The sequence below is a fragment of the Cupressus sempervirens genome, chromosome 7 (genome assembly GCF_028749045.1).
Source record: "Cupressus sempervirens isolate cs-2001-9-10 chromosome 7, ASM2874904v1, whole genome shotgun sequence".
Lineage (NCBI taxonomy): Eukaryota > Viridiplantae > Streptophyta > Pinopsida > Cupressales > Cupressaceae > Cupressus > Cupressus sempervirens.
Genome location: NC_143124.1, coordinates 304,658,852 through 304,677,691, shown reverse-complemented (window position 1 = coordinate 304,677,691; position 18,840 = coordinate 304,658,852). Strand labels below are relative to the sequence as shown.

Genomic DNA, 18,840 nt, shown 5'->3' with positions numbered 1-18,840 from the left:
ATATACTCTTATTACTTGATTCTGCTGGACCATTTACTTGAGGATGATAGGGTGATGATGTGTACTCTACAATGCCATACTTCTTACAAAAATCTTTATATTTCTTTGATCTAAAACACATAGCATTATTAGCTACAATCTTGTGTGGGCATCCAAACCTAGTCACAATATTATTTAGAATGAAATTAATTACCACCTTACTTGTTGTGTTCTTAGTAGGAATTGCTTCAACCCACTTAGTGAAGTAATCAATAGCTACCAGGATCCAAGAATGTCCACCATTGGACCTATTTGAGATCTCACCAATGAAATCAATTCCCCGTTGTTGAAATGGTGCCTGTATTTCAACAAGTCTTAATGGTAAATTCCTAGAAAATTTCAACTTTCCATTAAACCTTTAACAAGGATCACATGTCTTGATAAACTCATGAACATCTCTAAAAAAATTTGGCCACCAAAAGCTTGCCCTAAGAATTTTATGAGTAGTAGTCTTAGCCATATAATGACCACTACACACCCCTTCATGCATATCCTTCATAATCCTTTTATAGTCAATTTCATCTACACACTTCAAAATTACCCCTTCCATATTTCTCCACCATAATTGACCTTGCACTATAACATACCTTATGGCTTGTAACTTAAGGGATCTTTTCTAGTTTTCTGTTAACTCTGATGGAGATTTCATGTTTTACAAATAATCACATCTCTATACCAATCAGATGTATCCATATCACAAAGATTTTCTCGACAACTATCATCAAGTTGATTGATTTGGTCTGCCTCTAGATTGGCTTCTATCATCAATTTGGCCAAACCTTGACACCTAACCAGCTTGATATTCTAAATATCAATGTTAAACTCTTGTATCCTATTAATCCATTTACATCTCCTACCAAATACCTCTTGTTGTGAAAAAATATCCTTCACAGCAGCAATAGGAACAAAAGCAATAATAGTAGCTCCCATTAAGTAACATCTAAAATCTTTTACCCCTTTCCCTAGTGCATATGCCTATTTTTCATTTATATCATACTTAAGTTCTACTACTTATAAAGATTTGTTGAAGAATGCAATGGGCTTCTCATAAACTTCCTCATTTTTCTGTAACAATACTGTAGTAGTAGTGTGAAATGAGGCAAAGGAAAATATATGCATTGGTTTATCATAATTTGGAGCTCTAAGAATAGGGGCATCTTTAATAGCTTGCTTAATCTTCTGGAATGCAATGCTAGGTTCACTATCCTATTTTATCTCAGATCCTTTCTTTAGCATCCTTGATATAGGCCTACTAATCTCTACAAAATTAGTCATAAATCTCCTAAGAAAGTTGATTTATCTAAAGAATGACTAAATGCCTTTAACACTTTTGGGTTGCTGAATTATATCTATTGCTTCTACCCTTTTATGGCCAGTCCTCACTCCATGCTTACCAACAAGATGTCCTAATAACTTTCCTTCAGTAACACCAAAATTACATTTCCTTGCATTCAAATTAATACCATATTTAAGGACTATGATAAATACCTTTTCAAATTTATGCAATGATCATTCTCATCCTTGGAATAAGCAGTGAGGTCATTCTGATACAAAACCAAAAATTTATCAATAATATCAGCAAAAGCCACATCCATATCGCTTTGAAAAGTAGCTCCAACGTTAGTAAGCCCAAAAAGCATCCTGATATAAACATAAGTACCCCATGGAGTAGTAAAAGAAGTCTTGAACTTTTTTGATTCTTTAACAACGACTTGATTATAACCTAAAAATCCATCCATCATAGACATAAGCTTAGAACTAGTGACCCTTTGCAACATAGCTTCCATATTTGGCAATCCATAATTATCCTTTAATGAAGATATATTAAGATTCTTGAAGTCAACACATAACCCTATGTCTCCATTTTTCTTCCTAACAGGAACTAAATTGGATACCCAAGAAGAATGTCTGATAGGCTTTATGATTCCTGCACCTCTTAATTTGATTAGTTCCTCTTACATTTTGGGAGCCAAGGTTGGATTTATTGGCCATTGTTTCTACCTAAAAGGTTTAGCATCTAGTTTCAAAGGAATGTCATACTGAAAAAGATCTTCCCTATAGGCTTTTAGGTCATCATAAGACCATGCAAACACACATCTATACTTCCTTAGTAGGTCTATCAAATCCTTTCTAATTTTAGGAGGCAATTTCATACCAATATATACCTTTTTAGGTATTTCCTCAGTTCCCAAATTTACGTCCTCTAGATCTTTGGCATTATATTCATTAGTATTCATTTGTGACCTATCTTGGATGTCAAAAATAATCTTTAGATCAACTAGACCCTTTGGGATTTTGTTTGTCTTCAATTGCACAACTTCCTTCTCTACATAGGCTGCCCAATCAATTTCTTGTCCTAACAACATATTCTCGCAATTTAGAAACCTCACAATATCCTTATCATATTCAAATACTTCCCAATTCTAGACATTATTAGGGACAAAGGCTCTAGTTTGAACCTCAATTTTAGACACACCAGCAAATGTGATATCATCAGGCTTTATTTCTATATTTTCTAGTAAGTTTGTCAACTTATTATTAGTCCTATCTTTCCAAATTATCCCAAATGCATCAAAACATTCAATCATATCCCATACAACATTTTAGTATGGTTTTAATATTTTATTCTTTGACACATAAGCATTTCTAAATTGGGATACAACCAATTCAAAATCTCCTATAACATGTAAACACTTTATCCCATGCTTATGGGCTAGTCTAAGGCCTAATAGTAAAGCCTCATATTCTACTATATTGTTGGTACAAGGGAAACTTAAAGTAAAGGAGAATTTGTATGTTACCCCTGCGGGAGATATCAACAAAATACGTACACTAGATCTATCCTTGTAGCATGCACCATCAAAAAACATAGTCCATAAATCACCTTTGTCTGTCTTTGTGTCAGCTTCTTCTTCCATCTGAGACTTATGCTTGGATTTTTTCAAAGTCAAAACCTTAGCTTGGAATGCATTACTAAATGTATCCACAAAATTTTTTATATTGTCCTCTACATCTTCTTCTGTCATGTATATACTTTTAGGCTCCCTATTTACTTTGATCAAATTCCCCTCAATGTTAAAAGTAGCAAATGACAAATCACATTGTAGACTCCTTCCCATGGCAGCACTCCACTTCCTAGATAACAACATGGCATACTGAGGTGAAATATCAACAACCGATACAGTCATAGTAAGTTCTTTGTTAGGAAAAGTTGTTAGTCTATATGGTAAAGAATTAATAGTACCTATGACTATCACTTCCTTTTTATCCATAGCACAACATCTTCCTTGTGTAGTATCTACCTTTAAGACTAATTCCTTCATTATCTCAAAAGGCATCATAGTATTGGAAGCACAAGAGTCAATCATGCAATTTTTTTATCTTTTACCTTTTACTAAAATACTTAAGAAAAATGGCTCAACATTTTCCAAACATTGATTCATAGAATTATCCAAAAAAATATGGGGAATTTGAGAGACAACTACTTCAGCTTCTTTATCCTCTACCTTTTCTTTATTTCTTTCCTTGGGACTGTGATTTTCATTACACTCATGTTTCACCTTTATATTAGTACCCCCCAACCATGCTAAAGCTTTATTTCTATGTTTAGAGATCCTTAACAATTCAGGGAAAGGGACTTTAACAGTGATTTGTGATAACATTGTAGTCATATCTATAGAAAAATCTGATGTATTGTCAATAACAATACTCCTTTTATCATGATGTTTATCAAAAGTATTTACAACACCTTGGTGATTCTTGTCACTTATAATGATTGCTTTTGGTACCTTCTCATTTGACTTCTTTGGAGTATTATTTAGGAGCTCACAAGCCTTGAAATTATTCTCCTTCTTCGGTTCCCATTTTTTATTTGTAATTTTAACCTTTTTAGCAGGATCTCTTTAGGCTTCATAGCTTCCACTTTTTGAGGGTTAACTCCCTTTATAAACATACTAGCCACCTTTTCATTAGCCTCCTTTTGAGCCATGCTTCTAGTCTGTACTTGAGCTATCATGTTTGCAGTAATTTGATCAATCTTTTCCCTAGAGGACTTCCTTAATGTGACCTCTTCTTTAGCACATAATATATTATACACATTCTCTTCAACATCACTCTCATCAGAGAATACTTGTTGTTGCACTTTATTCTAAAATTGCCTTTTCTCATTTGCATCTTTGTCATAATCCTCACAATCAGAATAATCATAATGTGACTCAAACATGTTACACCCTACATCCTCACTGTTTTCTTAATGTTCTTGACATTTTTCTACTACATTTTGATTTTTGGGAAAAGATAAGGCTACTGCAAAAGATTTAGGGGCATGGGGTAACTGACACACAAAGCACCATATAGGTTCAACAGTGAATTTAGGATCATCTACTAAATTTATAGAGTTTTTGGATAAGGGATCAGGGGTGACCTTGTTGTTGGTATTCTTAGGGGAAGGCACATTAGGTTGACCATCTTTCCAAGTGGTATTATAAGGGAAATTTTGCAACCTATTCTATCTATTGAAATTTGACAAGTAAGAGACCCTATTTTCAGTAGGATTCCTATCATTTTTTACCTGAGGGATATTTAGATTTTTTATAGCATTTAGAGCTTGACTTATCTCACTAGGTTCTTGCCTTTTTCCACCTCCACCCTTGTTATCCTCCTTTCTATTTCCCTTATTTCCAAATAATCTAGGGTCATCTCTCTTACTTTCAAGCCTTCCTAAAATTCTCAAATTCTTTTCCACATTTATAGAAATTTTGAAAGCATCTCTTAAAGTCCTAGGTTCTTTATCCCTAAGCCGGTATGCCATTTTACTATCAAAAGCATTCAAATAAGTAATCAAGCATACCTTTTCATCTACTCACATGGCCTACATTAGCTTTTACATCCTTCTTTGAATCTAATGTTAAATTTAGTGATAGATTCATTAGGTAACCTCTTCATATTATTGAATTCACTCAAAATGTAGCTCTAATTTTGCTTGTCACCATACTGCTCATTGAAATAGTACTCAATATCCTTCCAATCAACAATAGATTATTTAGGAAGTCTCTTGAACCATTCTCGAGCACCTTTAGTTAATGATTGAACAAATAATTTCATAATATCATCCTCAGCCTCAACCTCATAATCACTCATCATATCAAGAAAACTCCTCAAATGGTCTTCATAAGAGATAGCATTGTTCCTAAAAAATTTAGGCAATCTTTTTCTCATTTCTTGTGGAATTGAGTTAGGGTAACCAGTGATTCCATCAAAACATATTTTCCTATAACCCTCTAATTGGATAGGTCTTCTTTGTAAATCAATCTTAGGATGATGGTCAATATCTTTCCTAGTATTACCCACAGTATTACTAGTGCTAGCATCACTGAAAAATTTGTTAAGATCTACTTTATGTGAAAATGAGGATAGGAAAGGAATAGGTACCTTAGTAGTATTTTGATTTGCATCGTTAGATCCACCATCATCTTTGGGTATAACTACAAGTTGCCTCCTAGCATTCTCCAAGAATTTTATCTTGTTGTTTATCTCAGCTATGGCTGCTTCATTTTCTGCAATCTCTAATCTCTTAACCAAAGCATTCTTTTCTTTTCTTTTCTTCTCTAGCTCAACATTAGAAAGTGACATGGAATCATGGATCTGAACAATTTTTGCTGGTTCATTAATCTTAACACCAATCTCCTTTTGTTTCCCCTTATCTTTAACCTCAACAGTATGCCCTATATCTTATGCTTTGTTGTTGTTAGCTTCTAGAGCACTATATTTTTTAATCTGTTGTATTACAAGTCCTTCTAGGTTCATATTCTAAGTCTCCAACAGGTTTTGTTCTTGTATTTTACACTGTTTGACTTGACCTATAATCTCTAGTTACCATGCATTAGCAATTTTTCATTTTTCTTCTTTAGGGTAGAAATTCTTCTAAGTAATGTCTACTTTTCTTAATGGGCTTTTCTAATATTTTCCTCTCTTTCCTTTTGCAATTTCTTATTTATAGCTTCTTGCTCAGCAAGCTACATTCTTAGGACCTCGATCTCATCAGGATCTAGGATAGTAAACTCAAAACTAGTAGTTTTTTCATCATTGAAACTCTCAGGATCTAAATTCTTTGGTCCTAATTCTCCTTGAGAATAGTCAAATAAGAAAGGATTCATACTTCATTCAAAAAGATTGTTGCTGTTCCTTTTGTCTAGACTGGGTGTATTGTGTAGTTCTACAATTTCTTGACATATCACTTTTGGTGTGCTTAAAAAGTCATTACTAGAAAGTCAAGGATGGAATCTAGAACTTTGGAAAGATGATTCCCTTTCCATAGAAAAAAAATGACCATTCTTTCCCCTTATTACTTTCTCATGGGGGTGGTCTTCTCTATGCATCTGAGATCTTTTCATAGCCCAATTCTATCTTCCCCTAGGAGTGAGATGAATTTTTAATTTGATTCTTGGGTTTTTCGTCAAATTTTCCTGTGTGTTTCTTTTATTTTCCATGATTTTGAGACAATAAACTTCTCAATAATGACACTGGTTAAAACCTTGTAAGTCACCACCCACTGTATCAGAATGGGAAAAACTTTTGAATAGATTACAATTATTTCACTAATAATCATAGACAAAATGTAAATAACCCTCGAGACCACATAAAATTTCTCATGAAAATGCCTACCTTAGACTCTACTCAAGGGAAACACAGATCTTAAATGATAGACAAGTTTATGACAACTAAAGTGTTATTTCCCCCATAGAGTCACCATTTTGTTGGTGCCTGAAACTACTGATCAACAAAATGCTCAATACCAAAATGATAACACTCAGATAACCTAAGGATTAGCCAGTTCCTATCAAAAATTACATAAGTAAACCATTTGGACCCAACTTCAACAAAACCAAGGATGGTTTCCTACTCTTTAGGCTCTACAAAACCAAGGTAGGTATACCTAGGGATGATTCTAATAAAAATTGTTGTATGAAAATTATCTTAGTTTATTTCTAATTCTCATCTTCTATCCTTGGGAAAATACATATTTTACTAATTTCTTTAATGCTTTCAATTTTATATGCATCCCTCATAAGCAGATTTGGTCATAATTCTCCTAAAGTTTACAAGTATTGTTGGAAGTAGCAGTTACCCAAAACTCAGAAACTAAATGTAAATGAGTGGTGACTAGCATTATAACCTCAAACAAAATTAAATGAAAATGACTTTGAATTTAAATTTGTTTTGACATGTAGAAGAGGAATTTATTCTCAACCATTTCTGACTTACATGACCAGTGCCCCATCCATTGGGAGAAAAAAGTCACCTATTGGTAGGAGATCCTGTTCAATTATCTTGTAATTGAATTTATAAACTATAATCACCTATTTCCATTCTTATGAGATATCCTTTTCATAAACTCATGAATTCTATTAATTTACTAAAGCATTTACATAACTCATTGAATTAAAAGCAACAATATAACCAATATACAACCCATGTAGACTACATTCAATCAAATGAACCTTATTCAAGTAATCTAAAAATTAAAAAACTCATGAAATGGAGATAGAAAATTGTGACACGGATCTAGTGTAAATACCCTTTTGTATTATCCTTTTTGTTAACTAATATAATAACCAATAGAAACTCAATGAAAAACCCATGAATTCATACTGATTCTATCATTTCTATTTGTCATCAAAAAAGTACATAACTAGAAGTAAACTTAGAACCCACCACGCATGACTGGACTGACTGTACTTTCTTGAATATTGAAATCATACAAAAATTTGGACCCTCAAAATGCCTTGAAAACTCATTTATATAACATGAGTTGCAACAAGCAAAGGGCAATTGTGATTGATAAATGTCCTTCTACAACAATAAGTACAACAACCTTTTTCAAAATATCCTAGACACCTTAATTCAAAAAGAAACAACAAAAAGAAATTCTAGATGATAACTAGAGCATAAAATCTTTAACTTTGTCTTTTTCTCTAACTACTCCCTATTGGTAAAGCTTTTATTTCTATGATTTCTTCCCAAAAAATAACCTCTCTCTTAGTGGGCCACTTGCATGTCTTGGTGGTTGCTAGTTCACTAACAAATTTCTACCACCTAGCATTAGTGATCACTTTCCCTTCTGTGGTAAACCTATTCATTTCAGTTTCAACCTTGAATAGGGTATTAATAAGTTCATTAAAAACACATTCATCAATATCACCTTGCAAAATAGATGCCACCTGTGGCAAGTCTACAATATGGTCAAAATAATTAGACCATTCAATGAAATCCTTTACTTTACTATCAAAATCAAGGACAGAAAGAATTAAAGAATGAAAACCACTTGTTAATACTTTCATTTTACTTTTTATTGTTTCCAGTTTCCCTATGAAAAATGGCAATAGATCTTTCACCCTATCCATGCCCTCTTTTTCAGTAATAACTTTATCTGGGAGGTCTAGCTTTTATGCTTGCAGTGGTATCAACCTGTAAAAGAATTGCATGTATGGTCCCCATTGTTGGAACATTGGATCAAGCCATCCTATTGAATCCTTGCATACCTATTCTATAGATTGTAGATTGATTAATTCACTATAGGCATCTTGAGATATTCTCTTTAAAATGCTTATTCTATGGATTAGTACATTCATCAGAACATTTTTCTTAGTTTTGCTGTCAGATTGAGGAGCTTCTATTTCTACATTGACCATAGGCACCAGCACTATTACCCCTATAGGTATCTCTTCTATTTGGGCCTCTACTTCTACAGTGTGCTTTTCTTCTTCCACTTGCCTTGGTGCATGTTCTACCTATGCTATAGCTTTGAGTTTCTCTTTGAGGGATACCAGTTTTGCTTCTAAGCTCTGAATCTTCCCCTCCAACTCTTCTATTCTCTATTTTTTCATATAGCTCATTTTGAGCTCCTTCTCATACAACTTATGCACATCTAGACATTCATTATATATTGTAGCTAACCTATCCTCAATTTGATCTACTTTTGCCTCATTCATGAGTACAAAGTGTTTGATAAGGCCATAAATTTATTTTCCAGTAGTATTATCTAGTGTCCATACAATCATATTACCTTTTGCAATTTCTTGTATATCCATCATCTCAGGCTTCTTTGTATTAGGGGCAACACTCCATACTGCTAGAGTTTTTGTATCTATATTGAACACTAACCCCCTCTTCATTCCTTTACTACCACTGGCCTCATAGCTGATGGCTTTGTCTTGTCTCCTCATCTGATCAAGAACAAATGTCCTCTCAATATCCCAATTTGGTATTAAAATAATACCACTCCTATATACTAACTCCGTTTCCTTAGCAGGGGTCATTGTTTCACTCTCTGGGTCATAAGCAAGTAGTTTATCCACTAATTCTTTATTTTTCTTAGGATATTCTCTTGGCATAAGGCTGAATGTGAGCTCATTCTATATTATTTTATAAAGAAAACTTTTAAATTCTGATGATTTGATGAAATCATCATCTTCCATAAAATTTTCAAATTGGATGAGCCTGTCATCCAATCTTGATGTTGCAATTTAGAGATCACTAGGGGCTTTTCCTGCCTTTGTAGCACTTTGATGTAAATAAGTTTTCCTAATATCAGTAAAATACTTATCATTCCCTAGCATCACTTGTAAGGCTCTCCTTACAACCCTCTTTGGGATGTGCATTGCTTTCTACCTTTTATTGCCCTTTGGCACCCACATTGATGATGATGGTTGTTCCTCCTCCAGCTCAACCTCCAACTTGACATCTGGTTTAGGGGATTCTCTATTTATAGTGGCTTCCTCTCCCTCTAGCTCATTTGGCATTTGAGACATGATGTATTCAAAATTCTCTATCATCTTCCTCAAGTTACTAAGGTAGGGAATCTCTATATAGAAGCCTTTAAAATTAGGGTTTTTTCTTTTCATGGCCTCCTCCACCTTCCTTATTTCAGCACATTTTCCTAACAATGCATCAACCTCCCCTATTGCTACTATGTTAGAAATTAAATCCTCCATAGGGATTGGCTTGCTTGGAGGTAAGATGTATCCCCTAATGGCCTTTACCTCATTTCTAATATAGTTTTTAGGGTCATACATCCTATAAGGCCAAGTAGAAAATTGTACTGGCCTAGGTACTCACTCAAATCCTCATATGCATTTTTTCCTATCTCAATATCCCCTACCTTAAATGTTCTAAAAACAAATGTGGGCTTGTGCAGAGAAGGATGGATCATTTCTTTGTTCATCAGTAAAAACTGCCAAAAGAATTCAATAATGGCCAATCTAGGGGGTAAGTATTTGGGTAGAGTGTGAGGAGGCTATGGGCATGCATATATTCTCATCGATGTGCAATCCTTAAAAAAAAAAGATACCCCCCCTGTTATGATCTAATTTTGTTTTCTCATCTAAAAATGAAGGTTTAAGCAAGGTCTTCAAAACATTTGGTACCCTAAAGAAAGTATAGTCCAATTGCCTCATACTAAGACAACTAAACAAATTAAATAACAAAAGTGCATTTGAATAATGGAAATTCTTATCCCAAATGTGAGTCTAGAGTTACACAGGTAACTCACCAAATTCATCAGAAGTCTAATCAATGAAGTTGTGACTGATGTAGCCAATGTTGTAGGATAAGATCAGGTGCATCTACAGGGAATAATGGTGGAATTTGAAATCTTTCATTTCTCCCTTCTTGGCATTGACAATTTGATTGTACATGCTATCCATGGTAAATACTACACAATCATATTCTTTGTGTTGGAAAGGGTCTTGTATGTCACATGTCGTCAAGAACAAGGAACCATAGACACAATCCTCTGCACCATCACTTTCCAGCACTTTGTGTAGCCCATATACTATGTTCTTGAAATAATTCTTGAATCTACTCAAGGGAAAATGATCCCCCACCTTCATTGGAATCAGCCCTGCCTTTTCACATTATAAGGGATATGGGGTAGCATAACATTGTTCACAAAAGAGGTCTTATTGCTTCCAAATTTCCTTTGCAAGTCTTCAATGTCAAAAGGAACATCCATCTGCCCTTCTAATCCAAAAGCCTCTATGAAAGAATTTCTATCCAATGTGCACAAAAAGCTCCAATTATGCCTTTGGAATGTACTGGTGACTAGATTGTGGGAATTTATCAATTCTTTCAACAAGTCCACATCAACAAACACTTCTGGGAATATAAACTTTCCCATGTTCCTATTCCATGGGTTATAGACTGGCACATTCTCTATTCTATTTTGGTAGAAACATAAAAATAGATTAAAACCATCAATTCGAGGGCATTTTGCATCCCTGACCAGGAAGTAAAGGTCTTTGAAGATGTGGTCATTTGCCAAAATGGTATTCAATGACCCTAGAAGAATTTTCAACCAATCTTCAACATGCTTATTTGGTTTTCTAACCCTTGAATTTTTCTTAGTTTTGGTAGCACCCTTCTTCCTCTTTCCTTCAGGTGTGACTTCTACAACATCATCACCCTTGTCTTCAACCTCTACCTCTTCTGCAGGCACCTCTTTGTCTTCCTTATCTCCCATTTTCTCTGCAATTATACTTTAAACTCTTGCATAGTACCACAGAAATCACAATGCTATGGATACTTGTAAAAAAAATTCAGAGAAAGAAGACAAATTCTTTAGAATGGTAGTATTATGAACGTTCAATCAAATATTTATGTTTTAATCATATTGTCTACCAACTTTTTAATAAATTCTACATGCACAAGCTTTTAATACCACCCTCGTAGGCTGATAGTAAGAAATATCAATCACAAAATTTGATCATGATGTCCTTTTCAATGTTTTATTTTACTTGGCCATGGTGAATTTGTCCTTTTTTCTGAATTGGCATGACACCTCAGCCACTTTCTTTTCAAATTCTGGTCTTCCATTTATATGCTGAGTTAAAATCTTTTAATCTTCATAACCCTGGAAACACCCTTGGTGAGCCTTTATGTTCCTCTGGTGAGGCTTCAGAATACCCCAAGCATAGAAGCATTAGGGTTTCTTAATCATTGTATTGAAGTCTCCATTATGCTCTTATGTAGCCCTTTCACCATAGAATCTCAAGCCTTCTCAATAGGTACCTTCATTCTTATGCATCAAACCTTCCTCGTATGACCATAAATCCTTTGTTATAACCTTCTCTTTTACCCTTTATGCTCACATGCAATTGTATCAATAGAAACTTCAAAAAAATCCTTTACATTGTTATGCTTACTTCATTCCCTGAGACATCGTAACTCTTTACATATCCATCTTCTAGTCATACACTCAAGGCTTTACCCATGGCATTGTAATGCCTCTTACCTTTTCTCTATTTCTCCTTTACATCTGCACGAGTTACCTTAATCTCATAACATCAAAAAGCTTTTATAAATGGCATCCCTCTCTTACATTTCTCCTTTCTTGTAGAAACATAAAACCTTGTCTTCATTCCTCTATCTATTCTATTACACTTATACACTCAGACTCAACTCATAACCATGAAGAAAGAAATGAAATAGCTATTCATTCATATGCTTACCCTGTAACTGTAAAGGTGTAATTAGAAATTTCATCTTTCACTTATCAATGACTCAGATTGAATCTTAGAGAAATGGGAAAGAACATCGCTGTTGATTTTAAGCACATGCAAAATGAAGAACTTAAGTCATCTGCCATGTGGGTTGGGTCCATCTGATATGTATGACATGGAACCATTTGATTCACTCCCATCAAGTTCCACTTAGCATGATCACTATTATAACATGGCTTTACAGTTCTCTACAAGTCTAAGAAGCAAAGGCATGTAAACAAAACTGAACCTCATTCTCATTCTTACGAGTTTCCTTTACACGTAGAATTGTAAAACACTTTATGGCTTCTTGTAGACCATCCTTTATGCCATGTCAGGGTATTATGCCCTTACGCCATTCATTAGAATGTAGGTATGTAGATCAAAACTCAATACCTTTTGGCCCCTCCTCTCAACTATTTACTTGTAATCCCATAAAGTGACATGACACATCTCCTTTAAAACATTTTACACTCACACGCTTAACACTTTAATGTATGACCGAGAATACGTTTTCAAGCTTCTTTTGCTCCTGCACTTAGCCTATCACCATAAGGCCGTAAGACCACTTTCAAAGCAACAAAAAGCCTTTATGCCTCTTCACCCAAGAATCAAATGTATGATCAAGGAACCTCAAAATGAATTGTTCTACTACTATGAAAAGAAAAAGTGTATCCCCGTAAAACATGAACTTCTTTACACCTTTATGCTTCATGATAAAATGCGATCATGGAAACACGAGTAAGAAGGTCTTTCATTCTTATGAGAAACCCTAAACTGTAAGACCGTAAAGGGAAGAACTTGAGAATTTTGCAAATCCTTTTGAAAATTTGAAAAAGACTTAGGGTTTTTTAGACACATAGGGTATTTTAATGACTGTGTTGATGACAAATCTTGAGAATTTAATAGAATTCAAGCAACACATGAACCAGGGCAAGACTAGGGCGACCTAAAAAATTTGAAAAATATAAGGAAGGAAACCCTAATCTACATAATACAATGACTTAAATGATTTTTCACTAAAATTTTGAAATTTCTCTGCACTACGAAAAATTAGACCAATAAGATAGATGGCTAGGATTGATGGAAATGGTACTGGTAATAATAAATTAACATGGCCTAAAAAAGAAAGAATTTTGAAGTTTGAGAAGAAAGGTCTTTTAACGATTTTCCTATGCATTTTCTCATACATTGGGTAGAGAAAAGGTTTAAATTTTAAATGATTAGAGTGTATTGGGAATGATGGAAAAGATTGGGAGAAAGATAAAGGTGGTCGACACATGACTTCAATTTCTACTAAGGATGCTACTATAATTACTAATAATAATGGTCATTATTTTTGCCTAAGGGTTTTTTTGCCTTAGTTTGAAGTTGTCCTTAGGAAGTGTTTATGGGTTCCTAAAGGAGAAGAGAGGTTTAGGGAAAACTGCAGAGATGGGTGGTGACCTTATGCATCCATGATTAAGGAGCATGTGAGGAAGTCATTAGTGTGGTATATGTTGAAGGAAGATAGTTTCATTATGTTTATGGAAGCACTTAATGGGCACAATGAAAATTGTTCCATGCAATTTTTCAATTCTTAGGAGGACCGTAGAGTTATGATAAATGGTATTTCATTCTACATATCTAAGGAAGTGGTTTCTTTGGCGACGAGTTTGGCCATGAAGGGTAGGAAGTGGCAAAAGGTGACAAGGGTGGCCAATGAAGTGAGTTTGCAATGCTTCTTATTGGATGGGGAGGAACCTATTTGGCATAGAGGTGGTTTTATGCTGGAGAAGCTCCTTGAGCCATGGAATGAGTTTTTTTTTATGTTGATGAAGTATCTAACTTTGGAAAGGAGGTATGCTATCTGTTATTACTACCACTTTCCTCTCCTAGATCATTTTTTCAATTGTGATTTAGTTTCCATTCTATTATTTCTATTGCATGAGTTAGTGAACATTGTTACTGATGTAAAAGAAAAAATGAGAAAGGGTGTTAATTTTACCATTTTAAATCAAGGGTTAATGTTCATGTTGTATCAATTTCACCTCACCTTGATCCCCCCTAGAATTGTGGAGATTGATATTCTTTCCCTTCCTAACCCCCAGGCCTGAGTGGTTCCCCTTAGGATCAAGGGTCACAGAGCCCCCACCCCACAACCTTCGCTTAGAGGGTCACTTATGGAATTGAACCCTACCCGCTTGGGAAAAAAGGAAGACAAGATTAAGGGAAAGAGAATGAACTAGAGAAGGTCAAGGAGGTTGGCGTAGTGAAATGCTAAGAGGAAATTGAAACTGGGTGCCTCGCAAGAGGAGGAGATGGGTTCAGAAGATACAAGTCATCCCAAATAGATGATGAAAGAGAAGGCATCAAATTTTTGGGTAGGAAGAATGGAGGAGGAGCAGGAGGAGGTCTCAGACTCTTCACAATCTTGATCAGGAGAGGGGATGATGGAGAATAAGGAGGTGTCGTATGTTTTGACAACCATTAGGTTGGGGTGTGTAGACTTAATGAGGGACTAGTTCCTTGATCTAATGGATAGAGTTCCCTCCCCCATAACGATTTCTTGCCATGTTAGGGATTTTTCCAAGGATAATGCTAACCCCCTGATTGTGCAAGAACTTACTATGATGCAAGTGGATGGTTTTTAGGTAGCAACATACATGAGGTCAATTTGGAAATCATGAAGAAGGTTCGCAGTGAGGTGTGGGAAAGAATTCATGCACTGGAGTAAAGAATGTGCCTATTGACAAAGTTCATTATCAAAGTGACACATGCGGCCACCACCACACTAAACCTGCTAAAGGACATAGAGGGAGATCTGCCAAAGGAGGATTCAAAAATGTTGTTTTACTTCCTTGCAGAAGATTGGGTAAACATCCTCCTAGGAAGGAAGGAGGCTAAGAAGCCTTAATGGTTCCCTCCTTTTTTTTCATGTTGTTTATCTGCTGGTTGCTAAACTTGGAGGGGTGTAAGGCTGTCATGCCTTTGTTTATACATATTTGTATCTATTCTAGTTTTAATATAGGCAGTATGTATGTTAGGACTACTAATACTCTTTTAATTATGGGTCCAAACCTTTTTTTGTTTTACTAAGTGGTAGGGGGTAGTTTTGGTTGATGGTTATCTATTGGTAGTTGACCAATTTGACTATTTAAGGGCTAGCCCCCTAGTTTTGGTTGCTTTTAATTCAAAAACAATAGCCCTCTAATGACTCAAAGATCTCATGTTGAAGGTTTTACATCTCTACCCAATCCATCCCATGAAGGACAACCTTCATTACATGGAAGCAAAGTGAATAGTGAGATTACTAGTGAGGACTTCATACAATTTCAACAAGACAAATATCTTAGAAGACTTATGCTTAAGTCCTACAAGTTCAAAAATTATTATGTTAACTTGCACATATGTAAATGGAGAAAGGAAAACTTGAAACCGATTTTTTTGAGACCATATGTGCTCTTCCTTTTGAAAAAATTGTTTTCATGTCATTTCGAAGGGATATAGAGGTTCCTAAATATGAAAAATATGATGATAATGGTGGTCCATAGAATCATGTTAGACATTTTTATATGCTTAGCATGGATTTTATGCATGAATAAACATATCTCATGAGGCTCTTTCCTAGAAGTTTGAATCAACAATTGATGGAGTAGTTTACTAAACTATCTTCTCCTCGTAAGACATTTGACAACCTTGCAAAAATATTTATTCAACATTACTCATATGATGTACAAAACCTTGTTACCATGTTATACTTATACAACATTAAAAAAAAACAATAGGAAATTTTTATTAAATACCTGAAAAGATGGAGAAGATTACACTCTAGGTATCCATGCCAAATTCCTAAGAATGGAAAGATTGATATTTTTATTAGCACTCTTGTACTCAAGATTTACTATGATCTTCGGAAAGAAGTATTCCCCACATTCAATGACATGATTGAGAGTTCTTATTATATTGAAGATGTTGTTGTTAAGAAGTAGGATAGAGCCTTTAAAAAGATAAAATTGGAAATGGGAATGGTAAGGGAAAAAGAATAAGGACAAAGGAAATTATTCATATCTTCTAATAGAGGTAATTCCGTATTAGTGCATGATCTTGTGGGTATTATCCCCATTGGAGTTTTCCGTTGACAGGGTTTTACTTGAGAACAAAAAATTATATTAATGTATGGAATTTCATTTTTTTATGCACTATTATATTCTTGGTTGGTGATTTGATAAAGAAGTTTAAAGTTCATAATGATTGCACAAAACTTATCTCCACTCCCTTCTCTGAATTGTGTGTTGTTGACTATTATTACTAATAGAGATTTAATTTATTACAAGAATGCAAATGGTTAACTAATGATTGATGAATAATTAATTTATAGAGGAATAATTAGCATTTTAAATGTTATTTTGGAAGTCTCTTCCATTTTAGAGTATCTAAAATATTATTTTATTACTATTTAATTTAAATTACTTTTTCCATTTTTATATATTGATTCAGTTGTAAATGATTTTATATATGTATGTATAGACACACAAATATGTGTGTGTACTCACCTTAACAAATTTATTATGTGATAGTTTAATAAATCTAATTATATTCAATATTATTGTATTATGTTCTTTTAGGTATTCACTCATATTCAATTAATTCATCACATTATGTGATTCCAAAAATATTTTAAAATATATTTCTTATTATATTCTAAATCATATACATTTATTTACTAGGTCATCGTTAGATATATTAAGTGAGTTTTTTATAAATTTGCACTTATTATCCCTACAAATGAGATGAACTCATTCCAACACCTTACTTTCTCACAAATAGATAAACTTGGAGAAGAATGTTTTTGTGAAATAAAGAACACTACATTTTATAATGAAAAATATCATATTATAAAAAATGTATTAGATTGTAATTCTGATTTCAAATTAATTAAAATAATACAAATAAAAATAATTATAGTTAAAGTTTTATTAAAAATTAGAAATAACTAATAGATTATATCTGTCAATGTTGATTGTATATTTAAAAATAAACAATAGATACTAATTATCAAACTCTAAGATCTAAACTAAATATTTGATAGACTTGAACCCTATTAAATATTTTATTTTAGAAAATCCCTCTTATACATGTCATTCCCCATCTATCTTAAACTATGCACCATGTAATTTAACTTGATGTCCTCAATCCTTATTAACCGATAGGCTTTCACCTGGGTGATAGCCCACAGAATTTTCCTCACGCTGGTGCTTGTGCTGGTAAAATTTACAGCTGCTTGGGCCGAAAAAACTAGATCCGTCATCGATAAAACTCAAATGGAATGAACTATCACGCGCCGTCGCCGTCTACATGATATCTGTATATCGGTCAACTAGTTGCCACATAACTGCTTGCCACAAACCTGTTTGCAACTTTAAAAGTGGACTATATGGGAGGATAACTCCCGCGTCAGAACTTGCAGAGGAGGAGGGCGTAGTCATCTGCTCTTTTAAATAAAATAAAATCTCCAATATTCTGCCATTAGAGTGGCGATCAGAACTCAATTATGGTGGACTGTCATCAATAAAAGATGTCGAAAGCCTCATTTACCATGAAGAACACATGAGATTGCCATCAAATGGAAATCTGCAACAATTGATGGTTGTTCCTATGGCAGCAAAGGTAAAGACCAATTATTTACTTGAAGAATCCGAGCATTTAAATGCGAATTCTGCCATTCCTGACAAGAAAGATGTGATCTTACCGAATCGAAGTGAAACAGAAGTAGAAAAAGAGAAGCATTACAGAGCGGTTCGAAGGCGTCCATGGGGGAAATTTGCGGCAGAAATAAGGGATTTGACGAGGCTTGGAATGAGGGTTTGGTTGGGGACATTATCAACTGCAGAAGCGACAGCCATGGCGTACAACAAAGCTTCTCTCAAAATGAGGGGGCCTCATACTTCCTCAACTTTCCACTCAAAATTGTGTCGAGGGCACATTTGCCTCTGGGAACAGACCAGAACATGTTCCACTTTTTCCATCGAACAACGCATTTTGAAAATCTACAGACTCCGTCATGACGATTAGGCTTGTATATGGGTGCGATACTGAATCATAAGAGAAACAACGCATGTTCGTCTTATGATTCAGTATCATACCCATACACAAGCCAGAGCTGGTATTTTCAATGGGACATTGAAGAAATTTGCGCCTGTCATTTATGGAATATGAGTGAAAATTAATTCCACGTCAGCACAAATTTTTGGCGCCAGATGGATCCACTTGATGGGAGAAAAGG

At 34.5% G+C, this 18,840-nt stretch overlaps 1 pseudogene; it reads left to right on the top strand.

Moving 5' to 3' along the window:
* The first annotated feature begins 18,200 nt into the window (after positions 1–18,200).
* LOC149546618 (ethylene-responsive transcription factor 1A pseudogene) lies at positions 18,201–18,622 on the top strand (annotated as a pseudogene).
* Positions 18,623–18,840: the final 218 nt, after the last annotated feature.